The sequence below is a fragment of the Pseudorca crassidens genome, chromosome 19, assembly GCF_039906515.1.
Source record: "Pseudorca crassidens isolate mPseCra1 chromosome 19, mPseCra1.hap1, whole genome shotgun sequence".
NCBI lineage: Eukaryota > Metazoa > Chordata > Mammalia > Artiodactyla > Delphinidae > Pseudorca > Pseudorca crassidens.
The window spans coordinates 51,043,018-51,057,679 of record NC_090314.1 but is presented as its reverse complement, the minus strand read 5'-3'; the positions used below and the strand labels follow the sequence as shown (position 1 = coordinate 51,057,679).

The window sequence follows — 14,662 nt, the reverse complement described above, 5'->3', positions numbered from 1 at the left end:
AGGGAGATAGAGGTATTTTTCTGAAAGCAGCTAACTGTCCTGGATAGGAATTTCACTTTCAATCTTGACCTCATCAGCTTCCCCGATAATAGAAAGAGCTGATGGGTGCTGTGTGTACAGACCGACCTCCATTCCTCTCAGGCCTCTCGTCCTTCTTAAGCTCCCCCTCCCCCACCTTCCACTGACTCCCAGCCAAGGGCAGTAGAAACCCCTAAATTGCATAACCAGGAAATAGTTACAAGTCTAGGGCAAATACATTATTACACCTGAACTCTAGGAGTGGTCTTGTCTGGAAGGAAATTAGAAGACAATCTGGCCATCTCAGCTACTATGTGAGCTAAGATAGAATGGAGGTCCCTAAATATTCCTTTTTTGGCATCATGGAGATGGGGTAATGATGGGAGTTAAGTCTCTGCATCACAGTTAACCCTGAGTATCCGGGGCAGTATGTAATTTGGGGGTGGAGGGGGCAACGGAAGTATCCCTTCTTAGAAATGGGGCCGTATGAGCTGGGACCTGTTAGGGACCAGGCCATAGAAACAGTCTTCCAGCTGGGGATGCTGGATGAGCCAGGCACAGGCCATCCTCCCAGAGAGGGTGGTGAAGTCAGGTGAGTCATGGGTCATGGCATGAGGCTGGTGTCATAGAGTCAGAGCAGCCAAGTTCAGAAGTCTTCCAGGTTCAAGAAAACTTAGACAGAAACAGTCTGGAACCGTTTATAATTATCACTAAGATGGTTCATAGCCAGTTAAGTAAAGGAAACACCGGGTTATACTGATTTTACCACATTTTGTTATTGTAGAATAACAGTATCGTTGTGAATCTCCAAAAGGAGGCTGTAGTGTGCAACACTTCCCACACTGTTTGTCCGTGAGACCTCGGATTTTGCAAAGCCAGTCTTCTAAAACTTAGGGATGCTCCAGAAGCTTCTCTCAGGGTCAGAGCTATTACGTGCCCACTAAATAGGCCAGTGGACCAATTCTATTTCAGTAAATGTTACTTTTTCCCTAAATTTTAGTGGGCTAATGTGTTGCCTGAAGATTACTATGACTCAAATACCAGAGTTTTTTTTGAAGAACTCCCAACTGTAATGATTTTTTTTTTTAAGAATCAGGTGACACAGAACCTGCAAGTTCTTTTCAAGCAAAGTCAATTCTGTTAGACCAAACAGCCAAGGCAGTAGTACATGGGGATGACAGTGAGCTTATGCATTCTGATTTATTTCACTTTAGAAAATGAACTTGGTTGCACGGGTGAACCAGTTACAAACAAGCTTATTCGCCGAAGTGCCTTTGTCCTTATGCAGGGCTAGGACTTGTCTCCACATCTCAGCAACCCAATTGATTGCTGCCTGGGGAAGACTTTGGAACAGACAGTGTTGTTTGTCCCATTTATCCCAGTTCCATTTGCTCTAGCTGTTCCCAAGCTCTTCTTTGTACATCAAAGAAAATTCATTCAGCCATTTTGGTGGGGGGGAGAGCAGAAGCTAAACTATGCTTCTCTACCATAATGTAGCTTTTAAAGTTATTTGCATTTTTTAAGAATTGAAACATAGTTGATTTACAATGTTGTGTTAGTTTCAGGTGTACAGCAAAATGATTCAGTTATACACACATGTGTATATTTGTTTTCAGATTCTTTTCCATTATAGGTTATTACAGGATATGGAATGTAGGTCCCTGTGCTATACAGTAGGACCTTGTTGTTTATCTTTTTTTTTTTTTTTTTTTGCAATACACGGGCCTCTCACTGTCGCGGCCTCTCCCGTTGCGGAGCACAGGCTCCGGACGCGCAGGCTCAGCGGCCATGGCTCACGGGCCCAGCCGCTCCGCGGCATGTGGGATCTTCCCGGATCGGGGCACGAACCCGTGTCCCCTGCATCGGCAGGCGGACTCTCAACCACTGCGCCACCAGGGAAGCCCTATCTATTTTATATATACTATTGTGTATCTGTTAATCCCAAACTCCTAATTTATCCTCCCCCGCCCCGCCTTTCCCTTTTGGTAACCTTAAGTTTGTTTTCTATGTCCGTGAGTCTGTTTCTGCTTTGTAAATAAGTTCATTTGTATCTTTTTTACATTCCACATATAAGCGATATCATATGATATTTGTCTTTCTCTGACTTACTTCACTTAGTATGATAATCTCTGGGTCCATGTTTGCATCTTTTTAAACACCGCTAAGAATGACTTTGCAGAGGATAATCACCAAAGAAAAAAATATTTGTTTAAAGGTATTTTCAATAGAAGATTTCCCTAAGAAGTACTCCTTTCCTTCTTTTCTATTTTCTACTTGTACTGAAAATTAGATTTCTCTTCTACAATTTATTGATACCTATGAATTTGTGTTCAGTTCAAGTTGGTGAGATCAAAGTAATACAACCTGGAAGATTTTGTGGGACAGCTTTCTTTCTGCAAAAATAAAATAAAACACATATAAATATGGATATACTGAAATAGTACATTTCAGTGATTAAATAAAGTGAATGCAAGTTGCCCCCATGTCTTTCAACTTTTCTAGTCACTAAGATACTCAGAACTACATGATAGTATGTGTTTAAGTGAGGAATTTGCCCAGTTGGTTAAGAGGGGTGATTCTTACCATTTTTAACTGAGAAGGCTTGTAATCTGGAAGTTTCCTCCCTGGCCATATGCCAACCTATATTTGGGGAGTCACTGATTCGTTCCAAGCTCTCTTACTTACATGCAGTTCCTTTTCATTTGATGTATTCCGCCTGCTCCTTCACTCGTCCTGCCTCTGTCATGTGTAGCTATTGGTATTCACAAGCATCCTGGGCTTATTCCTGCCTTGGCAGGTCCAGCTCTAGATTGGATGAGCCTGAATTTAGTTTCCCTCCTCAATTTTCATAGAAGCGCCAGTAGCAAACATTGCCCCGTTGAGAAAACATACTTTCATTCATGCATTTGCTCCTTCTCCCTCCTGGCCTTGCTTCTCCAGTGAGTGGCTGTTACTCAGCATGCCAGAAGAGGGACGAGGCTTCATCAATGGAGGAACTAATGAATGAACAGAAGCCTCAGTGTAGGGTGCAGGCTGGTGAGAAGCAGCGGAGAGGCTGTCATTCATTTCCTCACTGTGGGCTGGAATACAAACAGCTGTTTCCTGCTGTATTTCCATGCTCTGCCTTCTACACACTGCCTTCCTCTCACCCTCCCCAACTTCTCTTTCAGGCCCCACCGCTCCTCTTGGCCCCATTTTTCTTCCGATGCAGCCTATATTTGGGAAATCACTCTCTGATTCATCCTCATCTTTATTATTTACATGTGATTCCTTTTTGCCTTCTCTTTGCTTTAAAATTCTTCCACTTTTTTTCTCCACTTGGGTTCCTCATCTCATTTTTCCGGACCGATCTTCTTTGCAATTTTTTTCCAACTATCCTGTCTCTAAGACCACCCACCCAGATGTATAAAATGATATGTGACCCTCGGAACCCAGAACAGCCAAGGAAGCCCAAATATCTCCCCTTCTTTCCTTTGCATCTTTCCCTGCAGGATGACTGAGATTCTGAGTAGATGTGGGACCACCAGACATACACCTTCTTGAAATTGTTGTGTCTATTGAAGATTTTCTATGCACAAAAGAGTATATATATATTACCTTCCAACTATGGGGCAAATTTTCTGTCCAAATGGAAGGATAAAATTTTTCTGATGAAGAATAAAGAAAGTCGAAAGGTACTTTAAAATCTAGGTTGTCTACTGCCTCTACATACAGATTCACCACCCACAGTCTCCTGTTTTACAAACAGCAGAGGCTCCAGCCCCAGATTCCTAGAAGGTAATAAATCCTAAACTCTACACCTATTTCACCAGGTTCACTGGAACATTCTGGATGTAAGTCTTCTGTTAGTGACAGGACGAAGCATTTGCAAATCCAGTTTTATTAAGTATCCCATCTCAAGCTGAAATTCCCTGTATGGCTTTGGAGTGCATTTAATATGATAATATAGAATATAGTACCAGGGAATCGATGTCTTCAGTGGGGTTCCATTAGAGAGAAGGTCAAGTCTATATAGAGTTTTATGTTCATTGATAGGAGGGAACACATGTTGCTTGCAGTCAGAACAAGATGGTCAGAGAAGAATGCATTGAATTCCAGATAAAAGCTAAAAGGAAATGTTTTTTTTAATGTTTATTTATTTATTTGGCCATGCTGGGTCTTAATTGTGGCACGCGGGATCTTCGTTGCCGCATGTGGGCTCTTAGTTGCGGCCTGCGGGATCTAGTTCCCTAACTAGGGATGGAACCCGGCCCCCCTGCATTGGGAGCATGGAGTCTTAATCACTGTACCATCAGGGAAGTCCTAAAAGGAAATGATCTTTTAAAAGCCTATAAATACTTCATGTACCCCAAGCCAGCTTCTCAACTCTTCCATTTAATTTTCTTGACTCCAAGCCTCCTTGTAAAGTGTTGCTCTCAGACATGGAAGGATTCCGGCTGCTAAACAGAAACAAGGCATTGAATTATTGGGCTCAATCAGCGGTTTTCAAACTTTTCTTCTTTGGTCCAGGAAGTTCCACGGACACGCCTCACTGGCCACCGCGACCCTGCATAACATTTTATTTGTTTTTTTTGTTTTGTTTTTTTAAAAACAAAACATTTTATTTTATTTATTTATTTTATAAATTTATTTATTCATTTATTTTTGGCTGCGTTGGGTCTTTGTTGCTGTGCGCAGGCTTTCTCTGGTTGCGGAGAACGGGAGCTACTCTTCGTTGCAGTGTGCGGGCTTCTCATTGTGGTGGCTTCTCTTGTTGCGGAGTATGGGCTCTAGGTGCGCGGGCTTCAGTAGTTGCGGCACGTGGGCTCCTTAGTTGCGGCACACGGGCTCCCCAGTTGCGGCACTCAGACTCCTCAGTTGTGGCATGAGAACTCTTAGTTGCGGCATGTATGTGAGATCTAGTTCCGTGACCAGGGATCAAACACCCGGGCCCCCTGCATTGGGAGTGCAGAGTCTTATCCTCTGCGCCACCAGGGAAGTCCCGTGAATTTCCTAAATGAATATTTCCCCAATTTATCTTTCGGGTACCTCCTGTTTTTCCTTCTTTGGGCTTGTTTAAAAGAGGCACATCTCTCATTGAATGGATGCACATGGACATATTTTCTTTGCTCTCAGTGGCCACAGGGCATGCTGAGGGGCCTTAGCCACCATCACCCCCAACTGAGCACTCAACTCCACTGGAAACACTCGTGTGCTTTCCTAATACTCAACAGGCAGCAGGATGTGGAGTCATGAGCTTGAACTCAGAGCCAGACAGCCTGAGTTGAATCCATCCCAGCTCTATCATGTAAGTGTTATGATTTGGGGCATGCTACGCAACCTTTCCCTGCCTTGGTTTCCTTATCTGTAAAATGGGGGTAACAGTAGTATATCCCTCATAGAGTTATATGAGGGTTATGGAGTTAATAGATTAATTATTATATACCACGTACTTGGAAGAGTGCCTGATGATAGTTAGTATAGTATCCATACTGTTGTCATTTTTACCTCGGTACTGAGTCATGTCTGTGTGTCTCAGTTGGACATGAGGAATGGTTACCTGGGATCATCATTTTGACCCAAAGGTATTTCAGAACTTTCTGGGATTAAGAAACACTGGGCACTTATAAGTGCTGCAAGGATGTGGAGAACCTGGCACCCTCAGACACTACTGGTGGGGATGCAAAATGGTACAGCCATTTTGGAAAACCATCTGGCAGTTCCTCAAAAAGTTAAATGTAGAGGTACCATATGACTAGCAATTCCACTCTAAGTGTATACCCAAGAGAAATAAAAACATATGTTCACACAAAAACATGTACAAGAATGTCCATGGCAGCATTATTCATAATAGCCAAAAACTGGAAGCAAATGTCCATCAGTTGATGAATGGGTAAGTTAAATATGGTATATCCATACAATGGAATATTATTCTTCCATAAAAAAGGATGATAAGTGAGAGAATCCAAACACAAAAGACCACATATTATATGATTCCATTTGTATGTAATGTCCAGAGTAGACAAGTCAGAGACAGAAAGTAGCTTAGTGGTTTCTTCAGGCATGGGGTAAGGGGGAGGTGGGAGTGACTGCTAACGGGCACAGGGCTTCTGTTTAGGGTGATGAAATGTTTTAAACTCAGATCATGGTGATGGTTGCACAACTCTGTGAACAGACTAAGAAACAGTGATCTATACACTTGAAATGGGTGAATAATATGGGATGTGAATAACGTTATTTTAAAAAGAAAAGAAAAATCAAGTTCTAGGTTCAGGTGTGGGCTCTGGGACTCCACCAACTTTCTGAAAGCAAGTCATTAGGAGAGGAGCCTGGGATCTGTTGTTAACAAGCCTACCAGATGAAGCATCATTAAGTAAGTTTTTGAAACACACTGTTAGAATATGATTGCTACTTTACTGGTATGGGGAGGGATTAGTACCCTTTAGCTTACAGTTTTCACCATGCGCTAGGTGCGATGGCGGGTATAGTGTGACAATAATGATGATCATCAAAGTGCATGGTGCAGTTCTTCCAGGAGTTTCGCCACTGCGTGTCTTTGAAGTGCAGAGCCCCCGGAGAGCCTCAGACTTGTCTCCCTGGCCCGTTCTCTGCAGCCACCATCCCCTCTCGCCCTAGGCAGGTGTGGAAACTGCAGCCAGCACCACCCAGAAACTGACTGTGAAATTCCCAGTGCACTTGCACCTTTCTCTTTAAGACTTGCTTACATTCAGTTTCCTTCTCTTAAGTGTTTCTTATTGCCATGGCAACCCTAATCAATCACTGGACTAAAAATATCTCTTTCACTTTTCCAAAGCATGGCTGTAGTGAATTGAAAATTCAGCTCTGCCATGTATTTTGCATATGCTACTTTCCTTTCCCAACACGGAACCTGGGTGTGCCTGTGTCTGGAAATTAGTCTTGCAGGGGCCCAGGTACTTCACTCGTCTTTCCTGGCATTCTTCTTCCCGACTGCAGATTCTCCCATCACTTCCAATACATACCAGTACACGTGTTTAATCTTCAACAGAGAACATTGCTTTTCTGCACATCGGTTTTAGGTGCTGGAGATTTCACAGGTACCCGATGATCACTTTGCAATAAGAGGTTCATTCCAGTGGATAACATTATGTTTGAAAGGCAAATTAAAGATGCTCAGATACTGGCTACAAAGGAAGTTGGTCCTGGTAGGGAGCAGATGAAAGCAGTACTAGTGAGACTCTTCTGGCTTGGGAAGATCTAAGCTAGAAAATCAAAGAGGATGATAGGAGATCTTTTGCCTTTTTTATCTGATTTCTCCATGATACCAGTGTTATTTTTAGAGGGTTAGGGACAAAATAAACCCTGGGTCTAATAAAGTGAATATTTGTTATGTTTCTCCTGGCCAAGCTGCTTTTCTAGTTAACAAGAGAGAGAAAAAGATTTTTCATGAGAGAGAAGGTTCCAGATCTTGAATGGGCCCAGGGGAGGAAGGAGGGCAGGGAGGGGCCGAAATGACTCATGACGTCCCCCAGGCTCCGGGGGAGTCACTGGCCCAACCCTCTGCCTGTAAGCAGGCTCATCTCATGGGACCCCCTGGGGTTCCCAAATGTTGTTTTTTGATGCTATTTCTTAACTTTTCTGAGCCTCGGTTTTTAAAATAAGGCTGAGTGAACCAACAGGCACAAAGCCTTTAGATCTAGGAAAGAAGAAAGTTCACTGAGATTCTGGTAGTATTCTTGTTTCCCTACATGTAGTTGGCAGGGGATCAAGGAAATCTGAGAAGAGGTGAGGGGAGAGGACCCCTGTGCAGAAAGAGGAGCTGCTAGGCCTTTAGGTAAAGGAGGACAGTAAGAGGATGGACCTGGAAGATGTGATGACATGTCCTCAAAACACAGCAGGTCAGGGGTCACAGCAATGCTGGAGGAACCCAAGCCTGCTCTGTGGCTTGGCCACCATCCATGTCATGGGAAGGACCAATCAGGTGTTGTGTTGCTACCACTTCAGCAAACCCACAACCTCCCAAGACATCCTTGCACATACACAGTGGAAGGGTCCCCCTACAGGCATACCAGCTCTATTTACTCTCCATATAGTCTGTGGGATTCCATGGGGAGGGGTACAACAGGGTGGGCCAACATTTCTCTAGTGTCTGTTCAGCCAGATACTGCCTGGCCTTGGACATTTGTTATCTCACCCCACAGCTGTGAGGTTGGTATTGTATCCATTTTACAGATGAGAAAACTGAAGCTCAGGGTGATTAAGGAATTTGCCCAAAGTCTCAGTTTGTGTGAAAAGACGCTGGCGTTTGAATTAAAGGCTGTCTCACTCCAAAACCTGCATTCTTTCTACTGAGCAACCCTACTCGCTCCCTGTGGGCTAGGTGCACACTGCTGCGTCTGGACACCAGTCAATGGCAAGTTTTGTGGCATCAGTTCCTAGTAAATATCGCCCTGGGCAATAAGTAGTGGCCATTGACAAAGTGGATGACATCACAGGTGGAACAACTAAGAAAGAGTACAGATTTCCCGTCCCATTTCCCTAGATATGTTCAAACCTCAAAGTCAGTGATACTTTCCTCACATAAGAACCAAATGGGTGATTTGGCAGGGAAGCAATGGTTGGATTCTTGAGGTTTGGTGTTATATTGGTTTTCTATTGCTATATAATAAATTTCCCACAAACTTAGTTACTTAAAACATCACACATACATTTTCTCAGAGTTTCCACTGGGGCTCAGGTTAGCTGGGTCCTTGGTTCAGAGTCTCAGTCAGATTGAAATCAAGGTCTCAGCCACAGTTCCAATCTCATCTGAGGCTCAGGGTCCTCTTCCAAGCTCTCTGGTTGTTTGCAGGATTCTGTTCCTTGCGGTTGTAGGACTGAAGTCTGGTTTTCTAGTTCGCTGGCCTCCAGGGGTCGCTCTTTGCTCCTAGAGGCTCCCTCAGGTTCTAGCCACGTGGCCCTCTCAGGATATGGCAGCTTACTTCCTCAAAATCAACCTGCTTCTTCTAAAAAGAAGTCTTATATAATGTAACATAATCTGATCACCTTTGTAATCTAATCAGAAGAGCAACTATCCCATCATATTCACAGGTCTTGTCTACACTTAAGGGGAGGGATTATACAAAGTGTGCAAGATTATACCAGGGGCTGGGAATCTTGGAGACCATCTTAGAAGTCTGTCTACCTTGGGTATTTTAAATTTATTTATTTATTTTTGGCTGCATTGGGTCTTTGTTGCTGCGCGAGCTTTCTCTAGTTGCGGCGAGCGGGGGCTACTCTTTGTTGCGGTGCGCAGCCTTCTCATTGTGGTGGCTTCTCTTGTTGCAGAGCACGGGCTCTAGGCACGTGAGCTTCAGTAGTTGTGGCGCACGGGCTCAGTGGTTGTGGCTCTTGGCCTCTAGAGCGCAGGCTCAGTAGTTGTGGTGCACGGGCTTAGTTGCTCCGTGGCATGTGGGATCTTCCCAGACCAGGGATCAAACCCGTGACCCCCTGCATTGGCTGGCAGATTCTTAACCACTGAGCCACCAGGGAGGTCCCTACCTTAGGTATTTTAGTCTTTCCTCCATGTTGCTATGGGCCAAATGGAACTTTAAGCATTCAGTGTTCCCAAATGACATGGAGAGCATAAGAATCCCCTGAATCCCTTGGACAGCTTACAGTTTTAGCCAGTTGGTGGCACTCCTGATGTCTCTCTTCTTGCATCATGTAACAGTTTGGTTGTGTCAGGATTCCCAACTTTTTTTCTGCTCCTACACTCTGACAGTTCCTTCAGTGATATGGAATCCCCCTCACCCTAGGAAATGTGTCAGAATCTTTAGGGGCTGGCATATATTTTGAGAAAGTCCAGGGTTGGAAGGTGGGGTGCTCCCTTCTCCACCCCCTGGATATTTGAGAATGACTAGGTTAGGTGGTATCTTCCCAGCTGGAGCAAAGCCCTTTGTCACAGAAAGCAGATTTAAGCAAATTGAAATTAAAGTAGATGCTCTGATGCCTGAATAACTGGAGGGAAAGTGACTTAAGCCATTCCTGATGGCAGTGGGGAGTAGGGGAGGGATCCTGGTGTTGGAATAGTATTGGAGCTTATCATCTCTTTGGTGAGCCAAACACATAGACAACTCATTGTGATGATGGAAAAGGAGACAGTGCTGTGACAAAGGAACAAAGAGAATGCTATGTGCGTACAAGGGATAATCATTCTGAAGTGGTTTGAGATGGCTGATGGGTAAAATTTAGGAAGGCAATGTCAGGCTGGGGGAACTGTAGGCATAAAAGCGTGGTAGCCAGAAGTGTTCCAGGGAATGGAAAGCGGTCTTCTGTGACTGGCCATGGGATGAATACAGGGCAAAGCCGGAAAGAAGATTCGGGTCAGATACAGAAGACTCCAGGTCTTCCCCTGAAGGAGAGAAACTGAGTCAGCAGAACTTGGGGGTTCACTGGATGTGACGGGTGAGTGTAGTGGATGGAATAATGTCCCCCTAAATATTCATGTCCACCGGAACCTCAAGTGTGACCTTATTTGGAAGTAGGGTCTTTGCAGGTGTAATTACTTAAGGACCTTGAGATGAGAGATGAAATCACACTGGATTTAAGGTGAGCTAAATCCAATAACTTATGTCTTACAAGAAGAGGACACAGAGACACACGGAGGGGAGAAGGTGAATGGAGACAGAAGCAGAGATTGGAGTTGAGCCACAGACCAAGGAGCGCCTGGGACCACCAGAAGCCAGAAGAGGCAAGGAAGGATGCTTCCCTAGAGCCTTCAGAGGGAGCACGACATTGCCAACACCTTGATTTCAGACTTATAGCCTCCAGGACTGTGAGAGGTTACATTTCTGTTGTTTTAAGCCACATTCGTGGTAATTTGACAGCCCTGGGAAACTCGTGCAGTGCAGAAGAACATTCGAGTTCAGTATGGACCATTCAAGTTTGGTGGGCCTAGAGGACCCTTGTTGGGGACAGCCAGTGGGCAACTGGACATGTGACAAGGGCAGTTGGGGTGAAAGATGTCAATTTGGGAGGATTCATAAAAAAGGGTCATGGAAAAGTCAGGAGCAGATGAGATCACTTGGTGCAAGAAAATAGGGTGGAGGGCAGAACCTAAGGGACCGCCTTCATTGAAGGAATGGAGGAGGGAAGAGAAGGCTGGGAAGGAGCTGCTATCATAGGAGGAATTGCTTCATCACATAGAACAGTGTAGAGAGCCCTACAGGGTGTGGATGCAGAATCAATTGCTGCTTTGGAAATTCTTTGATCATCAGTCATTTCCATACCATATTGCACTGGTTGAGAAAAAAATGGTAGGAGATGAAAAAGTAGAGCCAGCAAGCATCGACTGTTCTTTTAATAGAGTTTGATTGTGAAGACGAGGAGGAATGGGATTGGTTGTAGCTTGAGGAAGAAACATAACTGAGGGAACTTGATGCTTGTTTGTTTTTTTAAGAATATGACACTTTGGGGACTTCCCTGGTGGTCCAATGGTTAAGACTCCACGCTCCCAATGCAGGGGGCCCGGGTTTGATCCCTGGTCAGGGAACTAGGTCACGTGTGCCGCAACTAAAAAGATCCCACACGCTGCATCTAAGACCCGGCACAGCCAAAGAAAGAGAGAGAGAGAGAGAGGGAGGGAGGGAGGGAGGAGAGAAGGAAGGAAGAAAGGAAGAAAGAAAGAATGTGATACTTTTCATTATATTTTTAGATGGTAGAAAGGAAGCAGGGAGAAGATGCAAATAATCAATGAAACAAGTTTCTGGAGAAGAGACTTACATATATTTTTAACCCTGCACCTATTCTGTGCCAGGCATTGTGCTGGGTTTACCTGAATGATCTCATTGATCTTCTCAGCACGCCTACAGAGTAGAGAAGGAGAGTCCCCATTCTGTAAATGAGGAAACAGGCTGGGGATGGGAAAATAATTTGCCCCAGTTGATACATCTCAGGTCTGATGACTCCTATGTCTCAGTTCTGATCATTATATTATTTTTCCATTGGGATAAAGAAGGCAGCATCTTTCTCTGATTCATGAAGAATAAGAAGCATCATAAAGGAATAAGCAGGACTTCCCTGGTGGCACAGTGGTTAAGAATCCGCCTGCCAGTGCAGGGGACACGGGTTCGAGCCCTGGTCCGGGAAGATCCCACGTGCCACAGAGCAACTAAGCCCGTGCGCCACAACTACTGAGCCTGAGCTCTAGAGCCCGCAAGTCACAACTACTGAGCCCGCGTGCGTAGAGCCTGTGCTTCGCAACAAGAGAAGCCACCACACTGAGAAGCTCGTGCACCGCAACAGAGTAGCACCCGTTCGCCACAACTAGAGAAAGTCCGTGTACAGCAACGAAGACCCAACACAGCCAAAAATAAAATAAATTAAATAAATAAATTTAAAAAAAAATAAAGGAGGGCTTCCCTGGTGGCGCAGTGGTTGAGAGTCCGCCTGCCGATGCAGGGAACACGGGTTCGTGCCCCGGTCCGGGAAGATCCCACAGCACTGACCAGCCTGGAGCTGGCCTGGCTGACCCAGGTCTGCCCACTGCCTTGCGGAAACCAGGTGCACTTCTAGCCTCTGGCAGGGTTACCATTCTGACATGAAAATAACCTAAGTCCTTGACTCAAAAATAACAACATCTGTTACCTTGCATAAGAGTTTTGCATTTTGTATTTGGGTTTAATACCCAAATGCTAAAATTCATTTGTTTGACCTTAGTTAAGTGGTTTAGAGATTCAACCGATAAAAACTCCTTGCGGGGTTCCACTCTGACGCACCCAGACCCACCTCCCCACCCTGAACAGCTCTGTTCTCTCGCCACCTTGTACTGTGCACACGTTGGATTTAGCCTCATGAATTATGGGTTAAAAAGGACAAATCGGTTCACCTGAAGCTTGTTATTTTTAAAAGGGTCTCTGCAGGTGTGTGTCCTCAAGTTCACGTGTTGATTGAGAGCTCTGCCGTGGGGCTCTGAGCCGCTCCATCTCGATTCACTATGGGAGGCCCCTCCTTGGAGAACTCCCTGGGTCTGGGTGTGAGGGCAGCAGTTGTGCAGTGAGAGGTTTGAGAGGAGACAGCAAAGAAAGTGTTAATGAATGATCGCAGGGCTTCATTCTCCATAAAAGCAATTACTGGGATTGATTGTTTCCATGTTTCCTTAGTCACGTTCAGCTTGCTTGTTTCACTCAGATTAAGACAGATGAACACCGAATGCACACAGGCATGTGATGTCAGCAGAATTATCAATGGCACATCGAAGGCCTCTGCCTTCTTGCACAGATGCCATTGGGGGGGGGGTCTCAGCTGGGCTGAAAGGGGATCACGGTCACGGTGGGGTGACCGTATGGGGCAAGGGTGCATGTTGTGGACCTCGGGGTTTTAGATAATGCATTCTCTCTCTTTCCTTCCCATGCATGGTATAGTGAGGTGGTTTTCCAACTTAAGCCTGCATCAGCATCCCTGGAGGGCTTGTTAAACACAGATGCCTGGGCTCCATCCCCAGAGTTTCTGATTCACTGGGTCTGGCATTGGCCCCAAGAATTTGCCTTTCTGAGAAGTTCCAGGATCCTGCTGCTACTGGCTCAGAGATCCCATGCTGAGAACCAGTGGGGTAGTCATCAAGAGCATGGACTCGGGGACCAGGCCACAAGACTTTCAATCCCAACTCTACTGTTCACTACCTATGTGATCATGGGCCATTTACTTACCCTCTCTGTGCCTCCGTTTCCTCATCTTTAACACACGGCTGATGATAATAGTTCCTACTTCATAGGGTGGTGACAAGGAATAAAGGAATTAGAACTTGGAAGCTCTTAGACCAGTGCCAGGTGTAGAATATGTGCTCTGTGTACGTTGGATAAATAAATAAAGGAGCCAACCTCTTGGACTGTGAGCGTGTTGGCCCAAGCCTCACTCCTCCAACACCAGCAGCTCCCAGTGGAGTTGCTAGGTCATTTTAGCCGGTAGTCTTCAATCCCATCTCTGGTGGTAGAGAAGGTGAATGCCCTGCTCAGTGCCAGCAGGAGGAAGGCTACATCGACATCCATCAATATCCTCTTCTCGGGCTTCCCTGGTGGCGCAGTGGTTGAGAGTCCGCCTGCCGATGCAGGGGACACGGGTTCGTGCCCCGGTCCGGGAAGATCCCACATGCCGCGGAGCGGCTGGGCCCGTGAGCCATGGCCGCTGAGCCTGCGCGTCCGGAGCCTGTGCTCCGCAACGGGAGAGGACACAACAGTGAGAGGCCCGCGTACCACAAAAAACAAACAAACCAAAAAAATCCTCTTCTCAAGCTACGCTAACCCTTATAGTCTACTGAATACATAGAATGGGCTCAAGGAGACGGGGACTCCAGGATGGTGTGCATTTGGGGTTTTTCTCCCCTGTGCCGACAGAAAGAGAGGCCGCATTTCATGTCAAGTTCAGCTGCAGCCTCATACTGATTTGCTGCCCTCTGTGCAAAGTTGGCTTGATGCCCAGCACTGTTACGTTTTATGCACATGATTTTATTTAACCCTCACAATGTCACTGTTAAGTAATCGTTATTTTACCTGTTTCAATATTGCTGGGGTTCGGACAAGTTCAATGACTTGTCCAAAGTCACATGGCTATCAAGTGATAAATCCAAAACTAAAACAAGTCTGTCTGACTTCAGTAATTTATAATCTTTTTTTTTTTACACCAAATTCTAGATATTTTATTCAAGAGT

At 45.3% G+C, this 14,662-nt stretch overlaps 1 protein-coding gene across 5 annotated transcripts in view; it reads left to right on the top strand.

The window, feature by feature from the left end:
- The window catches only part of PITPNC1 (phosphatidylinositol transfer protein cytoplasmic 1), a 265,455-nt gene that overhangs the window by 157,921 nt on the left and 92,872 nt on the right, over positions 1–14,662 (top strand). The gene's annotated exons all lie outside the window — the stretch shown is intronic.